Raw genomic sequence first — 14,635 nt, forward strand, 5'->3', positions numbered from 1 at the left:
GTGATACAAAATATTAGAGCTGAACTGATTAAAATGAAATAGATTTTAGAGTTTATTAATAATATTGTTCTATCATCACATGATTCCTGATTTCCACAGTTACTGATATTTTTATAGGGTACATTAGCTGTGAAAGTGATGGCAATCATTTTTTTCTCAAAATCTCTAAAATGGCATAGGAATATTACATCAATGACTAATAAAAACATTTAGTCTATTAAAAAAACACAAAAGAAACCTAGTAAAGCTACGTCAGATAGCCGCTTTCAGTGTAAAGAAATATATAAGGAAGAATTACTGTTTTGTAAGACGTACATCACTAAAATTACATATATTCATGTGGTGTTTATATATAGAGGTTAAAAAGTGTTTGAAATAATTAAATACTGGTGTTAAATATAGAACAATTTTCATTGAATTCAGTTTTGGTGACAAAATTACAGATAATGCCACTTTAAATTTAGTAACTGCATGTTAAGCTTCCTACAGATTTTGTAATGCCATTGACAAGAAAAATCCCTAATTTTCTCTGAATCATACGAAATACATCAAATAATTTGTTCTTCAATTCATTGAATAAAACTCAGAAGGTTTTTCTACTTTATAACTCATTATCGTTGCCGGATCATAGATAACAATTGTGATTCTGATGATTATACAACTGAGTAAAGCAAATTTTTCATACAATTAATTCATCAACTAATGAAGAGATATGGACATTATATTCAATCTTTTTCCTATCCTGAGACTAATCAATCAACAAGCCTTGAACCACAGATTTCCCACAGCCTACCAAAATCTCCATGAATATCAATTTTCAAGAGTGTAAAACATCAAGGTTACAAATTCCACGCTATAAACACAATGACATACCTCATTTACCTTCAAAGCTATCCCTATCTTCATCCTAAACAAAACAATTACATCCTGAATGCCGAAAGGAAAAAAATTATTTTCCTCCTCCACCAGAAAGCCTGGCGAGGTCAATGCAGACACAACAAGCTATGAGATAATACCAGAGGGTTGATGAGCTTGTTTTTGTCATTAATTATGGATTATTCGGGAAGATGTGAAGAAGGATACCTAAGAACTGTAAGATCATAACGACCAGCAATTACAGACAAACAGACAGAAAATGAGAACAGAGAGATAAAAACGATACCAGCAATATCATAACGACCAGCATTAACAGACACAGAGACAGAGATGAAAACAACACGTCAAGCAAAATTCCTGTAGACACCATGACGTAAGTATATATATATATATAAATATATATATAGTGTGTGCATGTTATTTATCAGGAGTTTCCTTGTGACATCCTACTCACTGGAACAAATACCAAATAAAACAACAATCTGCACAGTCTATAAAAACAACACCCCAACAACAATCTGCACAGTCTATAAAAACAACACCCCAACAACAATCTGCACAGTCTATAAAAACAACAACCCAACAACAATCTGTACAGTCTATAAAAACAACACCCCAACAACAATCTGCACAGTCTATAACAACACCCCAACAACAATCTGCACAGTCTATAACAACACCCCAACAACAATCTGCACAGTCTATAAAAACAACACCCCAACAACAATCTGCACAGTCTATAAAAACAACACCCCAACAACAATCTGCACAGTCTATAAAAACAACACCCCAACAACAATCTGCACAGTCTATAAAAACAACACCCCAACAACAATCTGCACAGTCTATAAAAACACCCCAACAACAATCTACACAGTCTATAAAAACAACACCCCAACAACAATCTGCACAGTCTATAAAAACAACACCCCAACAACAATCTACACAGTCTATAACAACACCCCAACAACAATCTGCACAGTCTATATCAACACCCCAACAACAATCTGTACAGTCTATAAAAACAAAATCCAACAACAATCTGCACAGTCTGTAACAACAACACCCCAACAACAATCTGCACAGTCTATAAAAACAACACCCCAACAACAATCTGCAGTCTATAAAAACACCCCAACAACAATCTACACAGTCTATAAAAACAACACCCCAACAACAATCTGCACAGTCTATAAAAACAACACTCCAACAACAATCTGCATTCTGTAACAACAACACCCTAACAACAATCTGCACAGTCTATAAAAACAACACCCCAACAACAATCTGCATTCTATAAAAACAACACCCCAACAACAATCTGCACAGTCTATAACAACACCCCAACAACAATCTGCACAGTCTATATCAACACCCCAACAACAATCTGCACAGTCTATAAAAACAACACTCCAACAACAATCTGTACAGTCTATAAAAACAACACCCCAACAACAATCTACACAGTCTATAACAACACCCCAACAACAATCTGCACAGTCTATAAAAACAACACCCCAACAACAATCTGCACAGTCTATAAAAACAACACTCCAACAACAATCTGCACAGTCTATAAAAACAACACCCCAACAACAATCTGCACAGTCTATAAAAACAACACCCCAACAACAATCTGCACAGTCTATAAAAACAACACCCCAACAACAATCTGCACAGTCTATAAAAACACCCCAACAACAATCTACACAGTCTATAAAAACAACACCCCAACAACAATCTGCACAGTCTATAAAAACAACACTCCAACAACAATCTGCATTCTGTAACAACAACACCCTAACAACAATCTGCACAGTCTATAAAAACAACACCCCAACAACAATCTGCACAGTCTATAAAAACAACACCCCAACAACAATCTGCACAGTCTATAAAAACAACACTCCAACAACAATCTGTACAGTCTATAAAAACAACACTCCAACAACAATCTGCACAGTCTATAAAAACAACACTCCAACAACAATCTGTACAGTCTATAAAAACAACACCCTAACAACAATCTGCAGTCTATAAAAACAACACTCCAACAACAATCTGTACAGTCTATAAAAACAACACCCTAACAACAATCTGCACAGTCTATAAAAACAACACCCAACAACAATCTGCACAGTCTATAAAAACAACACCCCAACAACAATCTGCACAGTCTATAAAAACAACACCCCAACAATAATTTACACAGTCTGTAACATTTTGCTTATTGGGATGACAGTTCAAATATATCATTCCTAGAAATCTTACCCTCTGTAATTAGTCTGTGTACTTAAATGTTAAATAAATTCTCTTTCTCTCTCTGACTAATCACAAATAAATAAACAAGCTCTCCACTGGCATCAAATGATTTGGATTGAAACACTTCGTTTTCACAATCATATGAATTTCTCTTAAAGCAATACAAGCTGTAACTGACCGTATTTTTCAACATCAACACCTCTTGGTATACCTAATACAATCCTTAAGATCTGATGAAAAATTCAGCAAAATAAACAAGGGAATGCTAGAGAGCATACCTATAAGGAACGTTTCATAAAAACCATCATGGCCTCAGACACAATTGTCATATATTCGGACACGGAAACGATGATTGCTGAACATAATCGGGTTGCTAAGACCAAGCTAGGTCATACAAAGATGGAAACTGATGAAAGTAACTACATATTTCTTTTGTTCTAAAATATTACATCGTTTCATGAATGACTATGAGTGTAATATCGATTGTATGTTTAATGTCCCTCTCAACAATCTTTCACTAATATGGAGACGTGGTCACCACTGCCGGTGAAAGGGCTGCAAAATTTAGGTCTATGCTCAGCACTTATGGCCATTGAATAGAGAGGGATCTTTTATCATGCTACACCTGATGTCACAAGGGGCCTCGGTTTTTGTGGTCTCATCCAAAGGACAGCCCCATTTAGTTGCCTCTTACGACAAGCAAGGGGTACTGAGGACTAATTCTAACCCGGATCCCCACAGGATTATAAGTGTAAGAGAGTAATACTTATGAAAATGTGCCATGCAAATGAAATTTCAATAAATAAATCAATTTCCTTTAAATTTGGCATGTTCATTTTTTTAAACAATCTGACATGTGTGCAGATGATAGGGTGCACAGTGTCTCTTATCCGCACTCTTCCAAACTAGTGACCTCCAAGGTCAAAGCACATGGGAGATTATGAATAGGAATTACTGTCAGGAAGACAATAATTCATGAATTGACATTGTAACATTGTACATTAGACAGGTTTATTGCTTCAGATCCACTCTGATTCAATGAAATCATATATATTCAATCACAAATATGTCACTCTATTTGTTTTTACTTTTCAGGGTTTCCCCCACCCCACCCCACCCCACCCCCCCCCAAAAAAAAAATCAGCAAATTATCAAATGCTATCATCTCACCTATAGAATTTCAGAATCCTCTGTCACAAGTTTCCTGACAAATTTTCTTAGAAAAAAATTTGCATCTGCTGTTTTTCAAATTCTGTGTTCACTCCTTCGATAAAGTCTCTACATTAACTTAAGACAATGCCCATTTAAATACACATTTCTCATCCCCAGAAACCTTTGCTCAGATTTGGTATGCAAAAACTATTTAACTTTTAAGGAATGGTGATGTCAAATTTAAGATAAGCCAGACATATATCACGGAACCTCCCTAATTTATCTTACAAACAAAAATTAAAAGGATAAAGCCAGTTAAAAATACCAACTAAGTGCAGACTCTATTAACGTCTAACCTCTGAAGCACTAAACAGCTGATTTATACACAGTGAATATTGGTTTGAAGACAAAACATTTTCACCATCTTCAGGCAAAATCACTAACTTTCAAATGTTGAAGTGATAAAACAGGAGTGTAATACACAGTGACGCAGTGAAAAACACACCTGGTGATGTTCCAATTTCCGTTAGAAACAGCTGCTTCTGAGGACTTAACTATTGATCAAGGGATAAAACTTTGCTAATAATAATCATAAACAAAATTCTTAATAATGAATTTTCCCCATCAACTCATGATAAATGGCTATACAAGCCTATATCATTTAAAAAGTACCTGCCTTCTTAAAATTATCAGCTTTCAATTCCCAATTCAATTGCCTTTTCCTGGAAAATATTGTCAGGTATAATGACGTACCATTTCTAAATATGTACAATGACCATCTACAACGGGAATTTTACAGAAGACCTATAAATATTGTTTACTAACATGACCTACATTGTATGATTACAACTTTCTAGTGGACACATATAAACATTTCCCTTGGCCAGACCTAAAAGTCCACTGGTCAAACAATTCTTTCCAATTGCTGTGTCCAAGAATCACCTGATATATATTACATAACATTTCTCACAACTTGAGTCATTGGGGGTCTATGTTACATGGTGCAGCAAATTGACAGATAGGTAATTTAGACCAAACAACCCTCTGTTCTCTGACCTGAAACTGAGAATGTCATTTGTAAAACAAGACACAGTTAAACGAATTCTCCTCAATTACAGGCACATGTAAATGTCCGTCTTTAATGTCAACATAAAGGAAAAAGTACACACACGAAGTTTGCAATCCGTGTAATGGAAATATACCTGCATAAATCAAAATAAACAGGCGAAATTCATATCACCACGTCTCGTTGTTTTAAAATGAAAGCTAGGCATATTACGTAATTACTTCAAAGTTCTTAGCATGTTACGTAAAAATCAAGTGTACTGATAACACATAATTCAACATGGAATAAGACAATACCTTTTCTTGATCCTAACAAGAAAATTCCAAGCTAAATCCAAATTCAATCAAAACCAAAAACAAAAAGTAATCATTCCCTCACCAGTTCTGTCATTTCTATGGCAGATTTTATGCACAGACTGTCCCCAGCTGTCAAAACATTATAATTCCCCTGGCCTTCCAGAAACTAGAGTCAGCACTCCACTGCTGTACCAGTTATATCCCCTGGCCATATAGTCCATTGAAACATCATCCATAAAATACAAAAATATTATCATAGCACAACTATTTCTGCTCATAAATCAGGCCTTCAGGTTAACGCTGCAATACTCCTAACCTGGGGCCATATTGAAAAGTTTGACTATCAGGTCTAATTTTTATCTGGTATTAATGGCTGTCAAGTGACCAATAAGGGTCCCAGTCTGATAAAGTTAACTTTCCAGGTCTCAAGGATATCATAAAGGAAACCATTTCAAATTTATCTAAGTTGAAAAACCTACCTACACGACTTTTAGAAAACCTGCATTTTTGACACGTGCGCCTCTGTATGGTGTTATTAAACTGGCAGTACAATCAGTTCCTGCCCAAATTTAGGGCTGACTCAGCCTTGCAAAAAAAATTCAGCTGTTTTCAATTTCACATGCATTCCTTTGATTAAACACGGTCACGGAATTGGAATGAGAGTCCGGTATATCAGCACTCAATTATCCCAACCCAGGGCCCCCTAGTCACATATAATATAGGTGCTAACAGACTAAAATTATTATAAGTCATCAATATAACAGTCCCATCTGCTTACACCATTTCTTATGGTTATAAGCTATCAATAAAATCCACCAGGTTACTACATTTCTTATACTTTGGTATTTTTCTTTTTGTTTAATTCTCAAATGATGCCGTTGTAAAACAACAGTCTGTTCTCAATAGATGACGCACACAACATGACAGTTACGTAGTTGTCATTATAATAATTACGTAACGATGCAATCAATTCTAGATCTTTTTTATAATTACTTTTTGTATTGGCTAGAATTATTTTCATATCAATAAATACATCACCCAACTCACCTAATTAATGGAACTACTTTCTGACGAAAAAAAAAAACCCTGACAGAGAAGAAAAGGTTGAGTGTGTTATTGGGTGATATTGTGCCAACAGACAGAAATGCCAACTGCCATCAGATACAACAAATTCCAGGTTCTCTGCTGCTCTTACTCCAATGCATCACCGGGCCAACATTTAATCCCAAGTCAAAACCAGGGAGTGGATCCAACAGTTCCACTCCAATGATTAACACACCAAAACAATTTTCATATATAGTTCAGTGCACATGTACTGATACAACAAAATTTGTTTTTTAAACAATCAAAATATGAGAAAACTTGCCAGTTATGGCAGAGAATTCCCATTTAATTTTTACACTTTCATTTTGAATTCCATAACAACAAGTGACCAAACACCGAAATTGGCTTCATTGTCCTTGCTTGATAATTACATGAACATTCTCCCCGCTTATAGCATCAACGACCCCTGCAGCAACCTTTAGTAATTTCTTCTGATAAATTGACACTTCCTCATCCCACCAGCATGTTCATTATCGAGTCCCCAAAATAACCTCTTACACAACATTCCTGGCAGGTTATGGCACTGAGGAAAAACAAGTTCATCAGGAGAGACTCACATTTCATGTCAGACAGAAGATAAAGAGATGGGGGTCAACAACGAAAACACTGGACTCCTAGCAACTCAACCCATTTTTTTTTTCTTTCTACAGCCCTTGAAGTTTGTCAGAGCAATAGTCTTTGGTCCTTGGAGACAGGGCTGTTTGGTTGGAGATAAGTGAGAGATTAGCTGATTAGTGCCTTATTGATGGCCATCTACTGGTGATTTATGGACGGGGCATTTTCTGTCCATGAAGGGTGTGAAAATCCTTTAGTTTTAACAAACCAGATGACCCGGGCTTAACATCAATGTTGCCTAAATTCCTCCTACATTTGAATCATCATGATCATGAATTTTTTATTTTATTTTATTTTGAATATTGGTTGCTTTTCTTCATTCCATGAAAGCACTCTCCAATAAATTCATCTTGTAAGAATCAAGAAAACATATTTGCCACACAACAATATTATCCCCTGTCTTCTTCACTTAGTGACCATGAATTCCACTCCTATTGGATCCACCACAAAAATAAATGCGAAATTTTCCATAAAGTTAAACACATATGCCTATATTCCAAAGTAATGCTGCTCTAATATACTAAGAGCTAAAGGGAGAAAACACAGACATCGTGAGAAATAAGGGTGTCCATGGTCTTCCAAAAGTATTCTGCAAAGAGCTCACTCTGTACTTAATCAGTATCAATTAGCACTATATATGATAGCGAGCACAGGGACCAGCCAAAAGGACCGCTCGCATTTTTAAGCAAGCTCTAAAGAATCAAAGAAAGAAAATTTGAGCTTCCTATGCATCTGAAGAATTTTCGGCATCAAGAAAAAACTGCCATAATCCTAATGGCCATCCTCTTTTTCCTCTCTCGCAAAATCACATCTCACTGATCGGAAATTATGAACTTAACATGAATTATCTCAATTTCATCCTAGTCTTATGATCCCATGTACCATGCACTATATTGAGAATGAGTAGGTCTATAAATGTAAAGCAAAATGTATTATTGATCATAGCCAGAGCAGATGCATGTGATGTCAGTTTTTGTTTTGGCGTCATAGTAAAAATGAAGTGGCGGATCTCACTGAGGAGTTATCTATTATTATTTTTTTATAGAAAATATCTCAAAATAACGATCGCTCACATTCTGTTTCCAGTTGTAAAATATTTTAAAACTACTAGACCCTAGTAAAAATTGAACCAAACCTGAAAAAATTGCACGGGGTGGAACCCAAGGGGAAAAAATCCTGGATCTGTGGCTATACTCATCCTAATGGTGACAACATACACATATTTCAACAAAAAATTAATCTTTGTTCAAAAATGATCCTTCAATTTCATTGAGTTTTGAGAATTGCAACCAGAGCATATACTGTACGACAGTATTACACTTCGAGGTGAAAATGTGAAATAGACAGAAGATTACTTACATCACCCCACTAAAGCCAAACTTCCTAACAACAAATGATCATTCTTTGCTTAACCTCGGTCACATGACTTGGGTTCACCACAGTGTCAAATTCTACAGACATCTTGGAGACAATACAATGTTATCATCAAAGTCCGTAAAAGGTGTCCCTCCATCCACACAATCATTAAGATTGATTGTTGTTTTGAAAAAACACTGGCAAATCTTGTTTCCAGTTACAGCATGGATGAACAGCAATCCCCACAGCAGGGATGTCTAATCAGCTTTATAGGGAATCCTGTCCTCAGAAAACGGGGTCAAACCTCTGAGAGACAGAGACGTATTAGTGCTGCCATTGTCTAGCATCTTTGGTTAATGCTAGATTTACTGTTTGATGGCGTAGAAAGCGAGATGTAAACTCTATTGTGGTTATTTTTGGAGGAGTGTTAATTTCGTTCACTTTGTTGATGGTTCTATTAGATTGCCAAAAACTGAAATTAATCCCCAAATTTCAGTCCCTTTATATTTCTATAGTATAGATATAATTAAGTTGACAAATTTACAACATTTCCTTATATTTAACAAACTGTGGATCCACCAAAAACATCCTCTATCTGTTTACTTATCATGCTTGTGTATCTCAGATATCTTATACATTATAATATACTATTAAATTAATTTAATGATTATTAATTTACACTTCTCTGCCCCATCCGCTTTTTGGTAACTATGCCTATCGTCTATATTTATCAACCAATCAAATTTTGTCTTTTATTAGTATCATATGTTACTATTTCGATCTATCTAGGACACCCCCCCCCCCCCCCTATAGGGACAATTGATTGCGCCCTCTAGGGGGACCCCCCTTTCTACCAATCATATTTATTAATTATCTTATTTCAAATCATAACAATTTAATTATCCAATCAACGTTCATAACTTTTCCTACTTCGGTATTTCAAATTCTAGTTAAGCGTCACTTTAGAAAAATTTATCAAGGGCAGAGGCCATGCAACCTTTATCAGCAAGGCCACGCAGTCTAGGCAGTTTTTGTACCATAATTTTTCCAAACAAGGAATTATTACAATGTGTCTATAATATATTTTTTTTTATTATAATTATTATAATATGTATATGGTGTGACCGTTGAGAAGAGCGAAGACCCATGACATCTTACAACACGACTTTAGGCATTTCATTTAACGCGGGAAATATAACGCGGTTGATGTAAACAGTGCATTGTGACATCATCATTAGCTGCTATATTATTTTCTTTCAAACCAATCAATTATCCACAACAAAACGTACGAAGGTATGGGAAAGCTTGTTTGGAATTTAAAATCATTTGTGGTACTTTCCAAACTGTTCATTTGTTTTATCTACGGGGTTGTCAATGAAGTATACCGCAGTGACGTCGACATTTTTCCGGAGGCATTATGGGTAGTCCCCATCATTTTTCAGCTGATGAAGAGCAAACCACGTGACTCAATTGCGTAATCATTGGAGCGAGCTCGTCACGTCGCTTTGCGACGCGAGCTTCGCTCGCTATAACATAATGATGTAGAAGTAGATTAGGTTAACCATGATTTCGCTTTATGTTTTGCTTTATGTACTTATTTTGTCATACGCTTTGACTTTGTTATGTATAATAAATCATGGTTATTTGCCGAAACTGGTTGTTTTACTTTAACCTAGACAGTTGAGAGATAAAGGAAATTAATATATAGATTTTATGCAAATAATCATAACTTCTCCATTTTTAAAACTATTGAAAATTCTCAAGAGCTGTGGAAAACTGCCTATCAAGCCAACGAGACATTCTAAAAAGTGTTCATGACTGGTAAAACTACCACTGCTGTCCAGATAGCCAGCATATTTACTTTTTTCTGCGTGTACCAGCACATTTTTCAGCGCAATTTTCTGATAAAAAACAAGAGGCCCAAGGGCCTAGAATCGCTCTTCTGATAAATTGTACAACCCCACCATTTCTATTCTTAGCCTCTTAGTATTCTAAATCTTTAGTTAAATCCTAAGAATTCAAAAAAAGTAGGTCAATGTGACCTACTTTTTGGTTTACACATTTTGAGAACCCAAGAAATATCAACTGACAAAGTTTGATGATTTTAAGCCAATTAGTATCTGAATATTGAAATATAGCTGTCAAATTCCAATCGTAGGTCATGGTGACCTACTTTTTGGTCAGCGAACTTCGAACATGCAAGACCCATCAACTGACAAAGTTTGATGACTGTAGGTCAAATAGTATCTGAAATATATAAATATAGCCGTCCAATTCCAAAAGTAGGTCAAGGTGACCTACTTTTTCATCAACACCCTTCAAACATGCAAGACCAAACAACTGACAAAGTTTGATGACTGTAGGTCAAATAGTATCTGAATTATATAAATATAGCCGTCCAATTCCAAAAGTAGGTCAAGGTGACCTACTTTTTGGTCGACACCCTTTGAACATGCAAGACGCATCAACTGACAAAGTTTGATGACTGTAGGTCAAATAGTATCTGAAATATATAAATATAGCCGTCAAATTCCAAAAGTAGGTCAAGGTGACCTACTTTTGGTCGACACACTCCGTAGACTCAAGATGCATCAACTGTCAAAGTTTGATGATTGTAGGTCAATTAGTGACTGAAATATATAAATATAACTGTCAAATGCCAAAAGTAGGTCACGGTGACCTACTTTTTGGTCGACACATACCGAAGACTGAAGACGCATCAACTGACAAAGTTTGATGATCCTAGGTTTTACAGTGCCCAAAATATGAATCTAAAATTGAAAATGTGAAATTTGAATATCTGCAAAATTCAAAAAGTAGGTCATTGTGACCTACTTTTTTTATAAATATGTTTCAAGGCCTCAAGATGCATCAACTTACAAGATTTGATGATTCTAAACCTCTCGGTATTTGAAATAACAACTTAAAATATATCTATAAATGATAAGCCATAAAATTCAGAAAGTAGGTCACGGTGACCTATTTTTCAGTTGACGCATTTCAAGGTCCCGTGATCCACCAACTGACAAGTTTTGATGATCATAGGCTTCAAAGTGTCCAAGATATGCATCAAAATTAATTTTAAAATAAATACCTGCAAAATTCAAAAAGTAGGTCACCGTGACCTACTTTTGAGACAACTTGACACAAGGTCCTAAGATGCATCAACTGTCAAAATTTGATGATCCTAGTCCTTATAATGACTAAAATATCAAAGATTTAAGGAAATATAAATTTAGGTCAACTTTGAAGTGACCTTGAGACCACGCCCTTTGCCCCAGGGTAATGCCTTGAACAATTTATAATCTACAACATATCCTCATCCTTATGTGCAAGTTTGGTGATAATCTGCCCAGTGGTTCTTGAGAAGAAGATTTTTTAGCAACCACTACTTTTGTTTGTATTTTCCTGATTATCTCCCCTTGTTAAAGGGTCACATCCCTCTATTTAGTATGTATGAAAGCCCTTGGGCCAATGATATCCTGTAACAAATTTGAAAAAAATTGGCCAAGGGGTTCTTGAGTTATAGCCCTTTTTCTAAAAAGTTTACGCACACCGCACAAATGGCCATAGCATTAGCTCTTTGAGCCTTCGGCTCAGAAGAGCTAATAAAAATGCAGTTGTGCAGTACTTTTTCGCTGACACCAGATTGTGGTAATTTTTAAGTAAAAGCAGCCAATGGTTAACGAGTGACATAACAAGACAAAAACTGGGGGGTGGGGGGTGGGAGTTGCAGTGGAGGACATGACACATTAAGAGGCTAGATTGGGAAACTCTGACTGCAGCAAAATGACATGCAGCATTACTAATCATTCAAATTCCATTCTACACCAATAGCTAAAAATGAAATAACGAAAATCTATGGTCCCATCTACAGGGAGCTGAAATTTGGAGAAACGTTGATTACAATAAGCAGAATCATCCTACATCAGATTTTCTTTGGATGAATTTTAGTCGAGACAATTAAAGGGATAGTAACATCTAGGGCAACATATAAAGTCTGCTGGACAGCTATACTGCTTTCAGTGAGTGCATTTCAGACACCGTGAAGGAAGAAGTAGAAATGCAGATTACAGATTTCAGGTTATTGTGTAGAACAATGGATAGAAGAAATGACAGCTAGTGGTGCAGTTGAATAGAAGATATGTTCATTTGTTTTGCTGGAAACATTAGTTGGAACTTCCTTTCCACTGAAGAACTTCACTAATATTACTGACTTCAGGAAAACCAACTCTTTGATCAAATGCACAAACTAGAATCTGATGAGGACTGGGAGCAGGATGTCTCTCTGAGCATGACAGATACAATGAGCTATATTATTCCAAAGATGGAAATGAGTATTGATTTAGATGTTCATAAAGACAGTTAATAAAATGTTAGGTGCTGTTGTTGTTCTATTTATATTTTGCAATTTAAACTTCAGACTAGATTAAATCACATTGGACCAGTTTATACTGTCTCCTTGTTAGTCCAAAGGGCTGGCTTTTAAAAAAGTTTTCTACAACTCAGTCTCTCAATATTTAACATACAACCAAGAATAGCTCTCTCTCTCTCTCTCTCTCTCTCTCTCTCTCTCATCTTCCTAATGACTGAAATTTTAAAAATTTAACAACCAACCATGCCCCAGGCCTACCTTATTAATTGACATGACAATCCTGATAATGACAGTGAAACATCTTTCTTTCTCTCTCTCTCTCTCTCTCTCTCTCTCTCTCTCTCTCTCTCTCTCCTATCTTTAGTAGTTATAATTGAAATTTTTGAAAGTTATAAATTAATAGACTACCTCATGTAGTGTAATGGTTATTTTGATAATTGCAATAAGTCCAATCCATTCAGATCTTAACAAGATCATTAACAGCCAAGGCAAGCATTTAGATACAAAATATTGATAGAAAATACTTGCATCGACACTAACAATGACCCCCTGCTAAATGCTGATTATGACCCTTCAGCCTGAAGCCAATATTGATTCATATATTGCTTAGTAAAACTTTTACTTCTATTACCACCTTAGCAGAGCATGGTTTTTTTTCTCTGCGGTAAGTCTCGTCTGAATTGGATACAGCTTGCATTAAATTTTCTAATGCAAAAAAACTAGTGACAGGAGTATTATACATTAACACATACCTTGTGAATCCAAGAAATCACAGACAGGCTGGTCAGTGAGACCTACTTCTGATACTCTGAGAGCCAGATGATAGTACAGGAGGAAATATGTGTCAATTACTGACTCACACATCCCTACTTCACACGAGTTTGATTAGGACGGACGGGTCACTGATCCGTTATACATATGCCTAGATATGCATAAACACACACTACACAGGTATTCTTCAAGCAGAAAAAAAAAATCAAAATTTCACACCTTTTAACATTTTCAGATTGTTATTACTAAGGATAATGTAAAGCAATATAAGAATACCTTCAATTTGAATTACCTGCTGCATATTCAAGAAATAAATTCATACATACACTTGCACTTTGTAAATATGTTATTTCTTTGTAAATACAATGTTATTTCTTTGTAAATATGTTATTTCTTTGTAAATAAGTTATTTCTGATATACATTAGTCTAAACATGTTTCCTTGTTGTATTGAATGCCGACTTAAATTAATTTAAAAGCTTATCTTATCTTATACTTTCATTTCTGTTGGAATTCTCTACTGTTAAAATAGACGAATTAAATTAATCAAGAATTGTTCACAACTCCCTTGCATTCATGAGGAAATGGCTATCATTACAATTGGTAAAGATATTTGAGGGTAAAACCATTGGAAACATAAATATTACAGTAATTATGATACATTGTAGGTGTTCAATGTGCATGTATTACTAACTTAGATCGATTTAAATGATATGTATCTCAAAAAGCAAATCTGTGCGAGAAGTTAAAAGGACAAACCTAT

The 14,635-nt window shown here is 35.5% G+C and overlaps 1 protein-coding gene across 11 annotated transcripts in view; it reads right to left on the bottom strand.

Annotated features, from left to right (window-relative positions):
* Nucleotides 1–14,635, bottom strand: part of LOC125673635 (SH3 and multiple ankyrin repeat domains protein 3-like) — a 75,717-nt gene that overhangs the window by 57,456 nt on the left and 3,626 nt on the right. For 2 of the 11 annotated variants that reach the window (XM_056157668.1, XM_048910277.2), the window contains exon 1: nucleotides 874–1,009. The exons of 1 other annotated variant lie outside the window; for it this stretch is intronic. The gene's annotated coding sequence lies outside the window, so the exon portion shown is untranslated. Of the gene's footprint in view, nucleotides 1–873; nucleotides 1,012–5,734; nucleotides 5,847–6,131; nucleotides 6,188–6,699; nucleotides 6,734–8,730; nucleotides 8,746–14,635 lie in introns of those variants that run through there. 8 more of the 11 variants (XM_048910274.2, XM_056157664.1, XM_048910271.2 and 5 more) reach the window with 8 other exon arrangements.

Source organism: Ostrea edulis, chromosome 3 (assembly GCF_947568905.1).
Source record: "Ostrea edulis chromosome 3, xbOstEdul1.1, whole genome shotgun sequence".
NCBI lineage: Eukaryota > Metazoa > Mollusca > Bivalvia > Ostreida > Ostreidae > Ostrea > Ostrea edulis.